The sequence below is a fragment of the Cervus canadensis genome, chromosome 23 (assembly GCF_019320065.1).
Source record: "Cervus canadensis isolate Bull #8, Minnesota chromosome 23, ASM1932006v1, whole genome shotgun sequence".
Lineage (NCBI taxonomy): Eukaryota > Metazoa > Chordata > Mammalia > Artiodactyla > Cervidae > Cervus > Cervus canadensis.
In genome coordinates, this window is record NC_057408.1 from 16873228 (window position 1) to 16890418 (window position 17191).

A 17191-nucleotide genomic window follows, 5' to 3' on the forward strand; every position below is an offset into this window, starting at 1 on the left:
TAATCCTAATATGATGAACAAATGCATAAAAGAAGGAAAATCAATACTGTGAATTTAATTGTGAGTAATAAGAAAAGATCTAATTGGTATGATGGAAGCCCTAGGAGTGAGTTCAAAGGCGAGGAATGGAAGGACAGTGGATGTATGAACCATAGATGTTCTAAGGATTTTTTTGAGATGTTTACCTTTAAAAATTACTGTTTTTTAAAATCTATTTTAATTTTTTTTTGGCTGTGCTGGTTTTCACTGTGATTCTCAGGCTTCTATAGTCGTGCCATGCAGTTCCCCTGCAACAAGTGGGATCTTCACTTGTTTCCCAAACAGGGATCGAACCTACGTCTCCTGCATTGGAAGGTAGATTCTTAACCACTGGACCACCAGGGACGTCCCTGAGCATAATTATTAAATTAGACTGAAACATATATTTTCTGTTCTTGGTGTTCTATCCATAACCATGTTCCCTTAGCTTCACTAGATGTCTGGGAACCTCATAATAGCTGAAACAGAAGTTCAGTTGTGGCAAATTAAATGAGGCAAATCCCCTGACTTGGTACATAGTTCTTTACTCTCTTCAAAAGTCCAAGGTAACTGGATGAAGTTTCATAGGAATGAATTATCCTTGAAATCCCCCCTTTATTTCTGGTCAGCGTTTAACCTAAGGACCTCTACCTGGGTCGGCTGAGACTACCACTTGTTCTCTCTATGAAAAAGAGAACTGAGGTTTCATATTTACCAGTCATTTCCTCTCTTCCGGCCTCGTTTCCTCTTTATGATCACTGCTGCTGTTGTTTAGTCAGTTAGGCGTCTCTATTTGCGACCCCATGGCCTGTAGCCTGCCAGGCTCCTCAGTGTGTGAGGTTTCTCAGGCAAGAATACTGGAGTGGGTTGCCATTTCTTTCTCCAGGGAACCTTCCTGATCCAGGGATCAAACCCACATCTCTTGTGTCTCCTGCATTGTCAGGAGGATACTTTACTACTGGAGCCAGTAAGTCCTTGTTAGTTATCTATTTTATATATAGTAGTTCGTATATTTTAACCAAATTGGCCATTTATCTCTTCCCGCTGATTCTCCCTTTGGTAACCATAAATTTGTTTTCTATGTTTGTGAGTTTATTTCTGTTTTATAAATAAGTTTATCTCATCATTTTGTTTTTGGATTCTACATATAAATGATATCATATGATATCAGCCTTTATCTGACTTTCTTCACTTAGTATTATAATCTCTAGGTTAATCTATGTCACTGCAGAAAAGCATTATTTCACTTTTTTTATGGCTGAGTAATATACCATTGTACATGTATATCACACCTTCTTTATCCATTCAACGTTTAGGCTGCTTCCATATTTTGGTTATTGTAAATAGTGTTGCTATGAAATTGGGGTGCATGTATCTCTTCAAAGTTTAGATTTTTTTCTGGATATATACCCAAGAGTGGGATTGTCAGTTCATATGGTAGTTCTATTTTTACTTTTTTAAGGAATCTCTATATTGTTCTCCATGGTGGCTGTACCAATTTACATTTCCACCAATAGTGTAGGAGGGTTCCCTTTTATCCATACCCTTTCCAGCATTTTTTATTTGTAGACTTTTTGATGATGGCCATTCTGACTGCTGTGAGCTGGTACCTTATTGTGGTTTTGATTTTGATCTCTAATATAACCAGCTAAATTCCATTTTTGAGATTTGTCTTCTAAGTTTTGCAGTAGCATATCCTATTAGCATAGCATACGTAAGGCATTGCTGGGTCACAGGAAAAACTCAATACCTGTACATGGAGAATTACAACAGGATTCACAGGAAAGAATATGATAAAGGTGTTCCCTTAAGAATACTCAGAAAGTTAGCTGGTCACTCCCTGTCCCTGCCCCAGAGAGATTAGCTGAAGGAGGCTCCAAAGCTGACTTGAGAGAATCACAGACTGGCAACAGCCACCCACGGAGCCTGCACTGCAGGGATCAATGGAGAAGCCTGTGAGGAGTGCTGGCCACTTCATGCCTCTCTCTGCTGCCTTTCTTAGGAGAGTGAAGGTTTGGTTCCCAGGTTTTAGAGGAGGAACAACTGGTTAGTCACAGTGGAAAGGCAACCCGTTCTCTGCATTAGTGGAGTACATTTGACATGATGTGGTCAAGCGCAGAAATGTTCATGAGTGTTAGCCATTAATTCAACACCTAGATCTCTCTGCTATAGAAACTATCTGAGATTCCAATAAAAAGGCTGAAACCAAAGATTTAAAAAAAATTTCCGTGTTTATGTATTGGCTGCGCTGGGTCTTGGTCGCTGCGCCCTGGCGGTCTCTACCCGCAGTGCTAGGCGGCTCGCTGCTCGAGCTGCGCAGGCTTCTCGCTGAGGCGGCCCCTCTCGTTGGGAGCCCAGCTCGGGAGTATCTGCGCAGGACTTGCGGCGAGTGGGCTTAGTTGTCCCGGGGTACGTGGGATATTCCCGGAGCAGGGATTGAACCCTTGTCCCCTGCATTGGCAGGCAGATTCCCGACCACTGGACCACCAGAGGAGTCCACCAGAGATTTTTAATAGCACTATTTATATAAATCAGAAACCCCCGAAATGTTTAATTAGTAAGGGAGTGAAAGTCACTCAGTCGTGTCCGACTCTTTGTGACCCCATGGACTACACAGGCCATGGGATTCTCCAGGCCAGAATACCGGAGTGGGTTGCCTTTCCCTTCTCCAGGGGATCAGACCTGGGTCTTCATTGCAGGTGGGTTCTTTACCAGCTGAGCCACAAGGGAAGCCCAATTAGTAAGGGAAGAGGTGACTAGTTTATGGCACATTCACATAACCATTAAAAGTAATTTTTATAAACAGAATTTTATGATACAGAGAAATATTTCCTTTGTAGTATTAAATGAAAAAAATGCAAAACTACAAATGTAGTGTGAAGTTAACTATGTAAAAAGAGAGTATATGGAAAAAAGGAAGCGTGAATTTTGATGGGCTTATAATTAGCTTTATTTTTTATTTATATTTATATATTATTTATATTACTAAATATCTTTAGCATTCTCAAATGACATGTATTATTTAAAATTCATTTAATGTAGTCTACTGTTCGCCCCCCCCCCCAAAAAAAAAGCCTCTTGATGAAAGTGAAAGAGGAGAGTGAAAAAGTTGACTTAAAGCTCAACATTCAGAAAACTAAGATCATGGCATCTGGTCCCATCACTTCATGGGAAATAGATGGGGAGACAGTGGAAACAGTGTCAGACTTTATTTTGGGGGGCTCTAAAATCACTGCAGATGGTGATTGCAGCCATGAAATTAAAAGACGCTTACTCCTTGGAAGGAAACTTATGACCAACCTAGATAGCATATTAAAAAGCAGAGACATTACTTTGCCAACAAAGGTCCATCTAGTCAAAGCTATGGTTTTTCCAGTGGTCATGTATGGATGTGAGAGTTGGTCTGTGTAGAAAGCTGAGCACCGAAGAATTGATGCTTTTGAACTATGGTGTTGGAGAAGACTCTTGAGAGTCCTTTGGACTGCAAGGAGATGCAACCAGTCCATCCTAAAGGAGATCAGTCCTGCGTGTTCATTGGAAGGACTGATGCTGAAGCTGAAACTCCAATACTTTGGCCACCTCATGTGAAGAGCTGACTCATTGGAAAAGACCCTGATGCTGGGAGGGATTGGGGGCAGGAGGAGAAGGTGTCGACAGAGGATGAGATGGCTGGATGGCATCACCGACTCGATGGACATGAGTTTGAGTAAACTCTGGGAGTTGGTGATGGACAGGCAGGCCTGACGTGCTGCAGTTCATGGGGTCACAAAGAGTCGGACACGAGTGAGCGACTGAACTGAACTGTCCCAAATTTCTGATCATCTCTCTAATTCAAGATGTTTATCACTTTTACAGTTATATTCCTAGTTATATTATTATTATTCTGCTAGTTAACTCTGACTTATGACAGCTCAATTTCATATTAGCAAGTTATATGCTACTTTAAGTTCCTTTAGAGTCTCTGATTCTCTCGTTTATAGGTAAGAGTTCACCACTTTAACATTCCACAGAATTTTAGGATTTTCTTTTGTAGTGGGATAAAGTTTTCTTTATTGATACAATGCAGGCAGTAATATTTACTCCTCAAATTCTGATGCACATTCAGTCATGGCTTGGGGATAGTTTTTGATATAACACAGTGTACTGTCCTGAAATTTCATAAAGAGGAAGAGCACTTTCTATGGAAATTCAATGACCTCAGAAGTCCTCCAAGGACGTATTTTCCTTCAGATATGAACCATGCTTTGAAAAAGAGTCGGTGTTGCTATAATGATGATGGTAATGTCTGGTGAGTTGTGCAAGTGAATCATTCCTCTGAAATAGCCTAACTCTGAGAGAAGGAGAGAGCGAGAACCCGAGGTTAGGGTGGGACTCACTGGCAGACAGGGAGCGAGATGAGAAAGTCAGGGACAGAGCAGGAGCGGGACTTGCCGGTGGTCCAGCGGCGAAGACTGCACGGTCCCAATGCTAGGGACCAGGCTTGGTCCCTGGTCAGGGAACTAGATCTCGCGTGCTGCAACTAAGGGTTTGCATGCTGCAATGAAGTCAGAAGTTCCTGCATGCTGCAACCGAGATCCAGTGCAGCCAAATAAATAAATAAATAAATGTTTTAAAAAGTTATTCTGAAAAACCTCATTAGAAAAATGAGAGAGAAGAAACCAGAGAGATAAAGGAAGAGGGGAGAGAATTTGTTCATTAGTTAGGTTCTGTCTGAGATGCTACAGGAAGACAATCAACGCTGGGGAGGATGCTTGGTGACTTTCCTAGATGCTGCAGTCATGGCTGGGCAGGTCACAGAGGCATGGAGACGGTATTTGCAATGCTAGACTTCTCTCTCAGCTATACTTTACTTTGCTTCACACTTACTAATATTTGAAACCATAGAGTTTTGAAACCTCTCAGTCTGTTTGCTGGGACTGGACTGGGACAAGCTATGAAAACCATTCCTTGTGGATTTTGCATATTACATTTATAAATTGTGAGCTCGTGCAGTTTCACAGTGCTTCAGGGGCTCTGTAAGGTGTTCGGGGAGAGCAAGGAACAGAGAGAGAAAGTCCAGTAAAGAAGACGCGGTACATGTACACAGTGGAGTACTACTCAGCTGTGTGAAGAACGAAATAACACCATCTGCAGCAACAGGGATAGACCTAGAGATGATCATACCAGGTGAAGTAAGTCAGAAAAAGACAAATATCATATGATATCACTTATACGTTAAGTCTAAAATGTTAAGTCTAAGAAACACATGATCTTATCAATGAAACAGAAATAGACTTACAGACGTTGAGAACAGACTCCTGGTTGCTGAGGGGTGTGGTGGGGGAGGATGGATTGCGAGTCTGGGATTAGCAGATGTGAACCATTATATATAGAATGGATAAACAGCAAGGTCTTACTGTACGGCAAAAGGAACTATATCCATATTCTGTGATAAACTGTAATGGAAAAGAATACGAAAAAGAACATATATATATGGTTGGCCAAAAAGTTCATTTGAGTTTTTCCGTAACATGTAATGGAAAAAGCTGAACAAGCTTTTTGGCTATATATCACTGTGCTGTACAGTAGAAATTAACATAATATTATAAGTCAGCTATACCTCAATAAAAAGAGAGAGAGAGAAAGTCCAGACTTTCTAGCAGCCCTTTGTAAAGGCTTCCTCTGTAAGCTGTATTTTCCAGGAATGACAGGCTGTGGGAGACTGTGTAAAGAGAGGCTGTGTTAGTGGAATATTCTATTCTAAAGGAGTGATAACACAGAATTAGAGATAATTACTTTAATTTAAAACTCATTGCTCTAATGACCACAGATGTAGGTCTCCCCCGCCCCCCCACCCCGTCTTATAGGTTAATTATTCTGATTCATGGTCATTGTTTAAAACACATAGAATTTCTTGTTCAACACCTATCCTTACCCGTTTCCACAGGCTGTAAGACGTGGCTGTTCCTTCCTCTGTCTGGTCTTGCATTGACTTCATCAGAGCACAGGCTTTAGCTGGAGACAGTCCTCACTGACTTCCGGGTACGTGCTGGGATGGGGCAAACTGTTGATGGTGGAGGTACCTTTTGGGGCTCATTGTCTTGGTATTGAAGCTGTATGTGTTGCAGATCTTAATTTTGGGATCAGAGAGGCAGGCGGGTGCTAATACTATCCTGCTATTTTCTAGCATCATGACTGAGCACCTTAACTTGCCTGAATCTTAGTTTTCTCGTTTATCACCTTGGGATAATAATATCTCCCTCCCTGACATATTGGAAGGATTCAACCAGATAATGGACCTGGAAGGCCCTCCATGAATGTTTATTACATGTCACACAGGTCATACAGTCTGGATAATAAGCTCTTATTTCTTATTAGGGATCATGGGTGCGGGAACAATCACACTCTTGACATTGTACACCCAGTGTCTGACATGTAGTAGGCACTCAGAACATAGTTATTCATCAAATAAATGTCTGGATCATTATTTTATGGCAATACTCAAGGAACTTAGAGTTTTGTCTGAGGTTAAGTTCAAACCAAGATGCATATTTTTATTACATTTGTTCTATGTAAGGAGAGGTTATATATCTAAGGATGTAAGATTTTCATAGACTTTAAAAATTATAATATGTCATCATTTAAAGTAAGGATGAGCAAGTGCTAGGCGCACTCACTTGTATCCAACTCTTTACCGCTCCATGGACTGTAGCCCTCCAGGCTCCTCTGTTCAAGGGATTTCCCAGGCAAGAATACTGGAGTGGGTTGCCATCTTACTCTCACTTGATGAAACCCTGTTTTTACAGCGTGTTGCCATAGAAAAACTTCCTTAACTTGCCTTGAACATAGCACTGACCTTCAAAATTCCTTCAAACTCTAGCCTAATTCTCTGACACCGTAAGTCATTGGTATTAGAGACTCACCTTCTTCAGTCACTCACATGAAATTACATATGGAGAGTTCCAAATGGTGCTTGACACATGGTGGACGCTCAGCGGATTCTCTTGCCCCCTTTGGTGGTTTATCCCAGCACCTTCATATCTAGCTACACTCAGTGGAGGGTTCATCATCACAAATCTCCAGGGGATCTTCCCGACTCAGGGCTCGAACCCAAATTTCCCACATTGCAAGCAGATTCTTTACCATCTGAGCTACTTGTGAAGCCCATAGGATAATCACACTACCCCAACTTTTTTAGGGTTGCAAGACATAGTCATCTGTAACCAGATCTTTGTTGGATTATTTGAAAGAATGAACACATGCAATCCTAGATGAAAGATATTCAAACAAGCATTGGATCTGCCCAGGCACCCAAACTGGTGCTGGGCAGAGATCCAGGGAGCTGGGCAAATAAATCATCCTGTTGTAAATGTCAATAGTACACATTTTTGCATGGCAATGCTGGACAGCAATCTCAGGAAGTAGTTACTGATCAACTGGCATGAAATAGTAGTTGATTCACAACCTGATTCACAGGTTAAAATTTTCCAACCCCTTGTAAATCAAAACCAATGACCAAACTCAACTGAAAAATGATGGTTTTAGGAGTTTGTGGAAACATTTAGAGAAAAAAAATCCGTATGCATTTTCTTGAAAAAGTGAAGGCAATTCACAGCATAAGTGAGTAAACAAGGATGGCCAAGGCCGGGCGGGTGAGTCTGACCTACGATTCACAGACCGAGTTATATTTGGGTGTAAAACGTTCTTTTCCTCCCCAGATTTACCGAGGTATAACTGACAAACAAAAATTATGTGTATTTAAGGTATGCAAATATTTTGATATCTGCATACATTGTGAAATAATCATTACTATGGAGCTAATTAACATACGCACCACCTCATATTATACAGTATTCTTAAAGTGCTGAAAATTATCTGCGTAAATTCATCTCATTCACTTTACGGACTTACTGAAATTTTTATCTCCCTCTTTGAGTAAACTGTCAGCAGTGCTTATTACAAAGGGTTAAACCAGAAAAGGTAATTAACAACACTTCTGTTTTCTATGTCTACCACAGAGTTGAGAGACCCTTTTGATGTTGAGCTACTGATTCCCACTGGTTGATATCTTATCTTCTAAAGTGGTTTTCACTTGTTTAATTTATACACCAGCTTAAGTAGCTTATATTCTCCGAATAAGTTTACAAACACATAGGGTGTATACAACAGCTTATATTCTCATTAAAGGCAATACTCTCACTTTAAAAAGCTTTCTTTTAAATTTCCCTGTATCTAATACAATAATTGTATTTGTTGGGTTGGAGCTCACATAATACTGTTGTCTGACAAGAAGTTAGAAAAGGAAGACAAAACTGTCAAAAAAGGAACCAAGCCATAGAGGAATCCTTATTTTGTCCCTAACTTGTGTTGATTGCAAAGCTTTTACTGCTCCTCTCTTTCGTTAATAGTTACAGCCTTTGTTCCCTGTTCAGGAACTGCCATGTTATGGTCATAAACAAATCAGGGTCGTGGAATGCTAGGACTAGAATGACATCAGAAATTATTTATTTCAGTTTTAAAACTATTGTGTTTTTCAGTTGTGGAATGCATTTGTCTGATGAAAGTTTTATCAGGAGCCCAATAAGGAAGAAAAAAAAGAAAAGAAGGGTAAGAGGAAAGACAGAAAGAAAAGGAAGAAAGTGGGAGCAACTGGGGTCTATAGTCTTTTGAGGAAATAAAAATAAAATAGACGAGCAGGTCACAGAGAGCAGGAAGGGAAGCTGCACAGGTTTTCTGGAGACATTGGCCCAAAACTGACCAGTCCTTTGTTTCTTAGCCAGTTAGTTCATTTCTGGAATGTACCTCCAGTCACCCTGCTCTGCCCCGCCCCGTCTCTGTCAGTAGGGCTTGATAATTTACACCTTCTCATTGTTATTCAACTATTCTAGTAGATAAATTAAATAGCAATCCCCGACCCCCACCCCAAGGATGCTGCAGGGGAAAACCCCCAAACTTTGAAAACAACTTAAAGCATGTTTTGAAAGTCATTTGTAATAGTAAAAAAAAAAAAAAAAGTTTTGAATAAACTATAGAAATTCAAGCATGAGAGAATATCCAAGACATGGGTATAAAGTAAAATGGTTCTTTGCATCTTTATCTGGTATAAGGGTTTGGGTTGAAAGGTATAGGTCAGCTATCACTATGAGGTCTCTTTAAAGAGACCCAATTAGAAAGATCAAAGAAAATATACAAATAGTAAGTTAAATATTTAATTTAGTTGAAGGCACAGAGAATGAGAATTTGTTTAAAAATATGGGACACACATTCCTTTTTCTTTTCTTTTCTTTTGTCATTAATCAATGACAGTTGTACCCTGGATGCTGAAATGGCACTTGGAAGAATGCCAGTGTGGGAGGGGCAGAGTTCATATATTTCCATTCCTGACAGGGTGTGGATTGAAACTTACCTGGCCAGCTGTTAGGAGCAACTCTGAAGGCAAGAAGGTAAATGCTAGCATTACCTGTTATTTTTAGTGATGAACATTGCACTGGAATTTTACATTAAATGATTGAAACCCAAAGCTGACTTGATTGAAATCAAAGGCTGTGCAATTTTATTTTTATTAAATCAAATATCTTTTAAAATAGAGCAGTTTGTTTTACGATGGTTTGAATTTTTTGTAAATGTGGCAATACTTGTATCTTTCACAAGTATTTCTTGTGTAAGAATTGTTTATCGTTTACTTAATTATAACCAGGCTTTATATTTATTCCAGTAGAATGATATCACCTATGTGAACTTAGAATTTCATTCTTGGGTTCTTAATAGCTTTGTGGAAATTATGAAAATTATAAGTCAATTATTTCAATTATTATGAAATAATTTGGGGATATAAATATTTTCTTTCTATTCTATATAGGTAAGAATAATTTCACTCAATGTTTTGGGTTGCTAGAAAATCTGTTTAGTCTAAGCTTTAAAATTTTCACTTTAAAGGAAACCATATTTTAATAAGTGAATAATTTCCAATATAGTAGGAAATTAATCAAAAGTTGATTCTATTGTATAATATCTATTGATTAAGCTGCCTGCAGAATGTATACAGTTAATAAGAAATAATTATCATCTAATATTTCAAGCATTAGAATTGTTTGCAATGGAAAAGAAGTAAGTGACAGCAAATAAATCTATAAAAATTTATCAAGTGCTCATATATGCCATCATCCTTTATGATGGGATACAAAGATGAATAAAAACCATGGAAGCTGCCCTCAAAGAGAATCATGCTTTGGAAGCAAAGGTGTGTGCTCAGCGTGTGGTCAGTCGCTGGCCGTGCTGACTGTGTGGTCAGCTGCTAAGTTGTGTCTGACTCTGTGACCTCATGGCCTGGAGGCTGCCAGGCTCCTCTGTCCATAGGATTCTCCAGGCAAGAATACTAGAGTGGGTTGCCATTTCCTCCTCTAGGGGATCTCCCTGACCCAGGGACTGAACGCAGAGATCTTTACTCAGTGGTAAAGAATTGCACTGCAGGTGGATTCTTTACCACTGAAACACCTGGGAAGCCGTGGAAGCAAAGATAGAAATATAAAAAACAGACAGAGTGATATGGGAAACATACAAATGTGTGTGCTTCATGGGAACAAATATAAATATGTTTCATATATACATTTGGTTGCAAGATTAGAAGCACATGGAAAAATAAAGGCAAATTGATTTGTCAGTATTGTGAGAGCAAAATTCAAATTTGTTGAACTTGTTTGGCCCTGGGAACTATACTCAATATCTTGTAATAACCTATAATAAAAAAAGAATCTAAGGGTCTACTGCACTGCAGGCAGATTCTTTACCATCTGAGCCACCAGGGACGCCCCTGAATAAATAGATATATGTATATATGTAACTGAATCACTTTGCTGAACTTCTGAAACTAACAGAACATTTTAAATCACCTATATTTCAATAAAAATTAAACAAAAATAAAAAACAAACACCCCCCCCCCCAGATTTATTGTGCAGGTGGAAGTCCCTCATTACTGATATTCTGCCATTTGTACAACAAATTTGAATTTGAGAATCAAAGTTCTTCTACTTCATTAGAGGTTAAATAACAAGTCACTTACCTGGGAAGTATTATAGGGAAAAATATGATAATTTTTTATTGATATCAAAGTGATATCTTTTTTTTCCCCTGAATTAAACTTGCTCAGTAGCACCAGTGATGGCTGGCTTCCCTGGTGGCTCAGCAGTAAAGAATCTGGCTGCAAATGTAGGAGACGTGGATTGGATTCCTGGGTCAGGAAGATCCCCTGGAGGAGGCCATGGCAACCCACTCCAGCATTCTTGCCTGGAGAATCCCAGGGACAGAGGAGCCTGGTGGGCTACAGTCCATGGGGTCACAAAGAGTCAGACACAGCTTAGAAACTGACCACACAGTCAGCATGGTCAGCGACTGACCACACGCTGAGCACACATCTTTGCTTCCAAAGCATAATTCTCTTGAGGGCAACTTCCATGTTTTTTATTCATCTTTGTATCCCAGGAGTTCCCCTCTAGATTGAATATTTGCTGGAAAAATTTTTCCACATTGCATTGAAATCTGTGTAAATGCATAAAAAATGTAGATTGGAATTGCAAGACTGCAAACCCTTTTATCTCAAATCCAGACTGACTTACATAATTTCATATTTAAGTCCCAATAACACCTCCTGCCAGCCATGGTGGTGGTGTTTAGTCACTAAATCATGTTTGACTCTTTGCGACCCCATGAACTGTAGCCCACCAGGCTCCTCCGTCCATGGGACTCTCCAGGCAAGGATACTGGAGTGGGGTGCCATGCCCTCCTCCAGAGCATCTTCATGACCCAGGGACTGAACCTGCATCTCCTGCATTGGCAGGTGGGTCCTTTACCACTAGAGCCACCGGGGAAGCCCCACATATACATACATCTGCTCTTCTTTAGATTCCCTCCCATGTAGGTTATTATAGGGTATTAAGTTGTGCTCTGCAGCAGGAGTGTTATCTGCGCCCGCAGGCAGCATGATCAGGAGGAAAGAGGGAGACTTAGAACTTGGGCTGAATTGACTGGTTTGAAAACCAGCTACATCACTTAATGGCTGGATGTACAATGAAGATACTTTCTAGACTTATGAGATGTTTTGAGAACTAGAGACAATATTTATGAAATGCTGATCACATTGAAGGCTCAAATGAAGTGGTAGCTATTATTACAAAGTCATCATGGGTGAAGGTAGTACTAATTTCTTGAGCTGAACAGATTTTTGAGGGACCTTTCTCTCTTAAAAAGTTGTTTCGAGTCTGAAGATAATGATGACTGAGATAAATTATGTACAAGTTTTTCAAGTTGTAGTTTATTAAGTGGCAGCTTATATCAGCAATCAGCCTTTAGATTTAGACCTAGCCAAACAGAAGCTTATTGCATGGTGGATCTTTTCAGATTAGATATAAAGTACTTCCTGTTAATGTTTGGGGAACATATACTATTTGTATCTGGAGCCAGATTTCATTGTGATAAGTTACTCTTGAAGTTTGAATATAATCTTAGCCCTTGTGTTAAACACAAACTTGCAATGCTTAAAAATTAATTGCTATGTTTAGTAATATATTTACAGCATATTTTAAAATTATATATAACTTTAAAAAGTTATATATGCACATACACTACTACATAAAAATAGACAACCAACAAGGACCCAACGGGGAGATATAATCAATATTCTGTGGTTCAGTTCAGTCACTCAGTTGTGTCCAACTCTTTGTGACCCCATGGACTGTAGCACACCAGGCTTCCCTGTCTATCACCAACTCCCCGAGCTTGCTCAAACTCAAATCCATCGAGTTGGTGAGGCCATCCAACCATCTCATCCTCTGTCGTCCCCTTCTCCAGCCTTCAGTCCTTCCCAGCATCAGGGTCTTTTCCAATGAGTCAGTTCTTTGCATCAGGTGGCCAAAGTATTGGAGTTTCAGCTTTAGCATCAGTCCTTCCAGTGAATATTCAGGACTGATTTCCTTTAGGATGGACTGGTTGGATCTCCTTGCAGTCCAAGGGACTCTCAAGAGTCTTCTTCAACACCACAGTTTAAAAGCATCAGTTCTTTGGTGCTCAGCTTTCTTTTTAGTCCAACTCTCACATCCATACATAACTACTGGAAAAGTCATAGTTTTGACTAGATGGGCCTTTGTTGACAAAGTAATGTCTCTGCTTTTTAATATGCTGTCTAGATTGGTCATAACTTTTCTTCCAAGGAGCGAGCTTTTAATTTCATGGCTGCAATCACCATCTGCAGTGATTTTGGAGCCCCCAGAAATAAAGTCTATCACTGTTTCCATTGTTTCCCATGTTTCCTATTTGCCATGAAATGATGAGACCAGATGCCATGATCTTTGTTTTCTGAATATTGAATTTTAAGCCTACTTTTTCACTCTCCTCTTTCACTTTCATCAAGAGGCTTTTTAGTTCCTCTTCACTCTCTGCCATATTGGTGGTGTCATCTGCATATCTGAGGTTATTGATATTTCTCCCAGCAATCTTGATTCCAGCTTGTGCTTCTTCCAGCCCAGCATTTCACTTGATATACTCTGCATATAAGTTAAATAAGCAGGGTGACAATTTACAGCCTTGACGTACTTCTTTCCTAATTTGGAACCAGTCCATTGTTCACGTCCAGTTCTAACTGTTGCTTCTTGACCTGCATAGTAGGTTTGTAGTAGTAGTAGGTTTGTAGTAACCTCTAAGAAAAAAGAATCTGAAAAAAGAATTCATTTATATAGCTGAATCACAGTGCTATACACCCAGAATCAACACAACATTGCAAACAACTACACTTCAATTTAAAAAATCAAGAGAATTAAAATAAAATATGTAATATGTATATGTATGTATATATAGTCATAAAGTGTTAGTTGCTCAGTCGTCTCTTACTCTTTGTGACCCCAAGTACTGTAGCCCGCCAGGCTCTTCTGTCCGTGAGACTTCCCAGGGAAGAATACTGGAGTGCGGTGCCATTTCCTTCTCCAGCAGATCTTCCGAACCCAGGGATCGAATCTGAGTCTCCTGCATTGCCAGTGGATTCTTTACCACTGAGCCACCAGGGAAGCCCGTTCTGCAATTGAGTGTGGATTTCTCAAAGGCAAAAACTGTCTTGTTCAGTTTGTCTTTTCATACTCAGTGACTAAGCCAGTGGGAGAACTTCATAAATGTTTGTTTATGGAAAAATTATTGTCAGATTTAGCCAGTTTCTAATTTTAAAATTAAAAAAACCCCTCAGAAGATGATTACCATATGTCATTTAATGAAGTTATTCAGTGTTCATGTTTTCCATTTTTTGGGTTTTGTATAAAGCCAGGTGGCTCAGAGGGTAAAAGTGTCCACCTGCAATGTGGAAGACCTGGGTTCAATCCCTGGGTTGGGAAGATCCCCTGAGAAGGAAATGGAAACCCACTCCAGTACTCTTGATTGGAAAATTTCATGGACAGAGGAGCCTGGTAGGCTACAGTCCTTGGGATCACAAAGAGTCGCACAGGACGGAGCCACTTTTGGGCTTCCCTTGTGGCTCAGCTGGTAAAGAATCCGCTTGCAATGTGGGAGACATGGGTTCAATCCCTGGTTGGGAAGATCCCCTGGAGAAGGGAAACGGTACCCACTCCAGTATTCTGTCCTGGAGAATTCCATGGACTGTGTAAGTCCACGGGGTCTCAAAGAGTCAGACATGACTGAGCGACTTTCACTTCACCTTCACATAAAGCCAGAAGGATTTTCCTTATTATAGATGCTTAAACAGAGTCACTCAACATTCACTGCCACTCGCAGGCCACTCTGCTCTTATTTCCCTTTTCATCTCTGCCTTGGAAGGGGAGGTGGTGTGAAGCTATGTTGTCTGCTGTGGAAGCTTAGAACTGGCTCTACGGGGTCGTTGCTGTTCAGTCATTCAGTCCAACTCTTTGAGACCCCATGGACTGCAGCATGCCAGGCTTCCCTGTCCTTCTCTGTCTCCTGGAGCTTGCTCAAACTCATGTCCATTGAGTCGTTGTTGACATCCAACCATCTCATTCTCTGTCACCCCCTTCTCTTCCTGCCCTCAATCTTTCCCAGCATTAGGGTCTTTTCTAATGAGTCTGCTCTTCGCATCAGGTGGCCAAAGTACTGGAGCTTCAGCTTCAGCATCAGTCTTTCCAAGGAATGTTCAGGACTGATCTCCTTTAGGATGGACTGGTTGGATCTCCTAGCAGTGCAAGGGATTCTCAGGAGTCTTTTTCAGCACAGTTTGAAAGCATCAGCTCTTTGGCACTCAGTCTTTTTATGGTCCAACTCTCACATCTGTACATGACTACTGCAAAAACCAGAGCTTTGACTAGATGGTCCTTTGTTGGCAAAGTAGTGTCTCTCTTGTTTAATATGCTGTCTAGGTTTGTCACAGCTAACTTGGTTAATGCTCAGCGAAAGTAAGAACAAGATAGTAGTTGGAGCCACGTTAGGGAACTCATGCAAAGTTCACAAAATTGAGTGCCGATTCCATGTTCTCTTTTTTAATATTTATTTGGCTGCATTGTGTCTTAGTGGTGCCATGTGAGATCTTCCACGGAAGCACATGGACTCCCTAGTTGCGGCCTGTGGGCTCCATAGTTGCATAAGGGCTCAGTTGCTCTGTGGCTTGGGGGATCTCAGTTCACAGCATTGCAAGGCAGGTTCTTAGCCATGGGCCACCAGGGAAATCCAGATTCCTTGTTCTTTACGCACAAATGGGCAGAGAGAGTTTGGTGGTGGTGGTGGGGAGGGGGTCGGGGCTGCTCTGCAACTCACAGAGTAAAGATCATTCCTGAATGAGAAATGAGCGCCCAGAGCAGTATGCTCGGTGGAGGGCAGGCACAGGCAAGGGGCGGGCTCGGCCTCATCCTTCTCTCAGCCAGGGTGTCACCCTGTGCAAGCTCCCTCACCTCTGACGGCCTCGTTGTTTTTTTTAACCTGGGGAAGAAGGGAGTGGCCGGCATGAACAACCCTGCTCTTTGTAAAGCAGGTAAGACACTAATTGTTGAGGTCTGTGTGTTGTCAAGCCAGAAAGCAACACCCTTTCACTCTGGGCCACATCGCCCCCAGGGAACAAGGTGACGCTGTGCAAACAGCTGGGAGCCAAGGGCTGGGCTGGGATCATTCAGTCTTTTAATGCAAATCCATTTTTCTCTTCAATATTGTCTGTATCAAACCTTCTTTTAATAGCAGAGAATGAATAGCCAGAATGTCCATGGCCTTCCCCTCCCTTGATACCAAATTTGTTTTTTTGGCCAGGCCTTATGGCATTTGAGATCTTAGTTCCCCAATCAGGGATGGAAACCACACCCTCTGCATTGTGAGTGCAGAGTCTTAACCACTGGACCTCCAGGGAAGTTCCCATTCCAAAGATTTTGATCAAATATAAACATTGGTTGTACAGCCAAGGCTTTAAAAAACATAAGGCTACTTGGTATCCAAAAGTTCATGATTTAACAAAAGCCTGTGAAATCGCCTCAACTCAGATATTTTAAAATTTGATTTTTCTACTTCCTTAGTTAACTTGTCACTACATGAGCTGTGCTTATAGGCAGAATGTGTTGGAGGTGAAGATATTTTTCAGCACACCAAGTTTAGCTTTCTGAGGTGTGAGGCATTATTAAATTTCCAAACGCACCAGGAACATATGTTTCTTGGAAAGCACCTTACCGGAACCCAGTATTAATAGCACAAAATGAGAAATACAGTTATGGACAAATTTGGCAGAAAAAAAATGACATTAAAAATGGACCAAAAGGTAAAGCAAGAGGAGGAAGTACCCACATGCAGCAGGCACGTATGTGATCAGCAGACCCGGCACTGAGGGGCAGCTTAGCAGAAACAGTCAATATAGTAGAGAGAGCACTTAATTTGGATAAGTCTGTGAAATTTTTAATTAATTTATTTTTGGCTGGGCGGGGTCTTCGTTGCTGCATGCAGGCTGCCTCTGGTGGCGGTGAGTGGGGCACAGGCTCGGGAGCAGAGGCACAGCCATTGTGTCTCTCGGGCCCAGTTTCTTGAGGCATGGGGGATCTTCCTGGACCAGGGATCGAACCCGTGTCCCCGGCACTGGCAAGAGAATTCTTAATCACTGGACCACCAGAGAAATCCACAAGTGGGATTTAATCCCTCAGTTTCATCATCTCTAAAAGGGAGTGATAGTATCTAACTTGCATATATATATATAAAACACACATCTGGCACAGGTTAAAA

General features: G+C 40.9%; 1 protein-coding gene across 2 annotated transcripts in view; it reads left to right on the plus strand.

Moving 5' to 3' along the window:
- The first annotated feature begins 900 nt into the window (after window positions 1–900).
- SERPINB12 (serpin family B member 12) overlaps window positions 901–17191 on the plus strand; it is a 30596-nt gene continuing 14305 nt past the window's right edge. The window contains exons 1-2 of one of the 2 annotated variants that reach the window (XM_043444493.1): window positions 901–985; window positions 5945–6039. The gene's annotated coding sequence lies outside the window, so the exon portion shown is untranslated. Of the gene's footprint in view, window positions 986–5944; window positions 6040–9389; window positions 9441–17191 lie in introns of those variants that run through there. The other variant, XM_043444494.1, reaches the window with a different exon arrangement.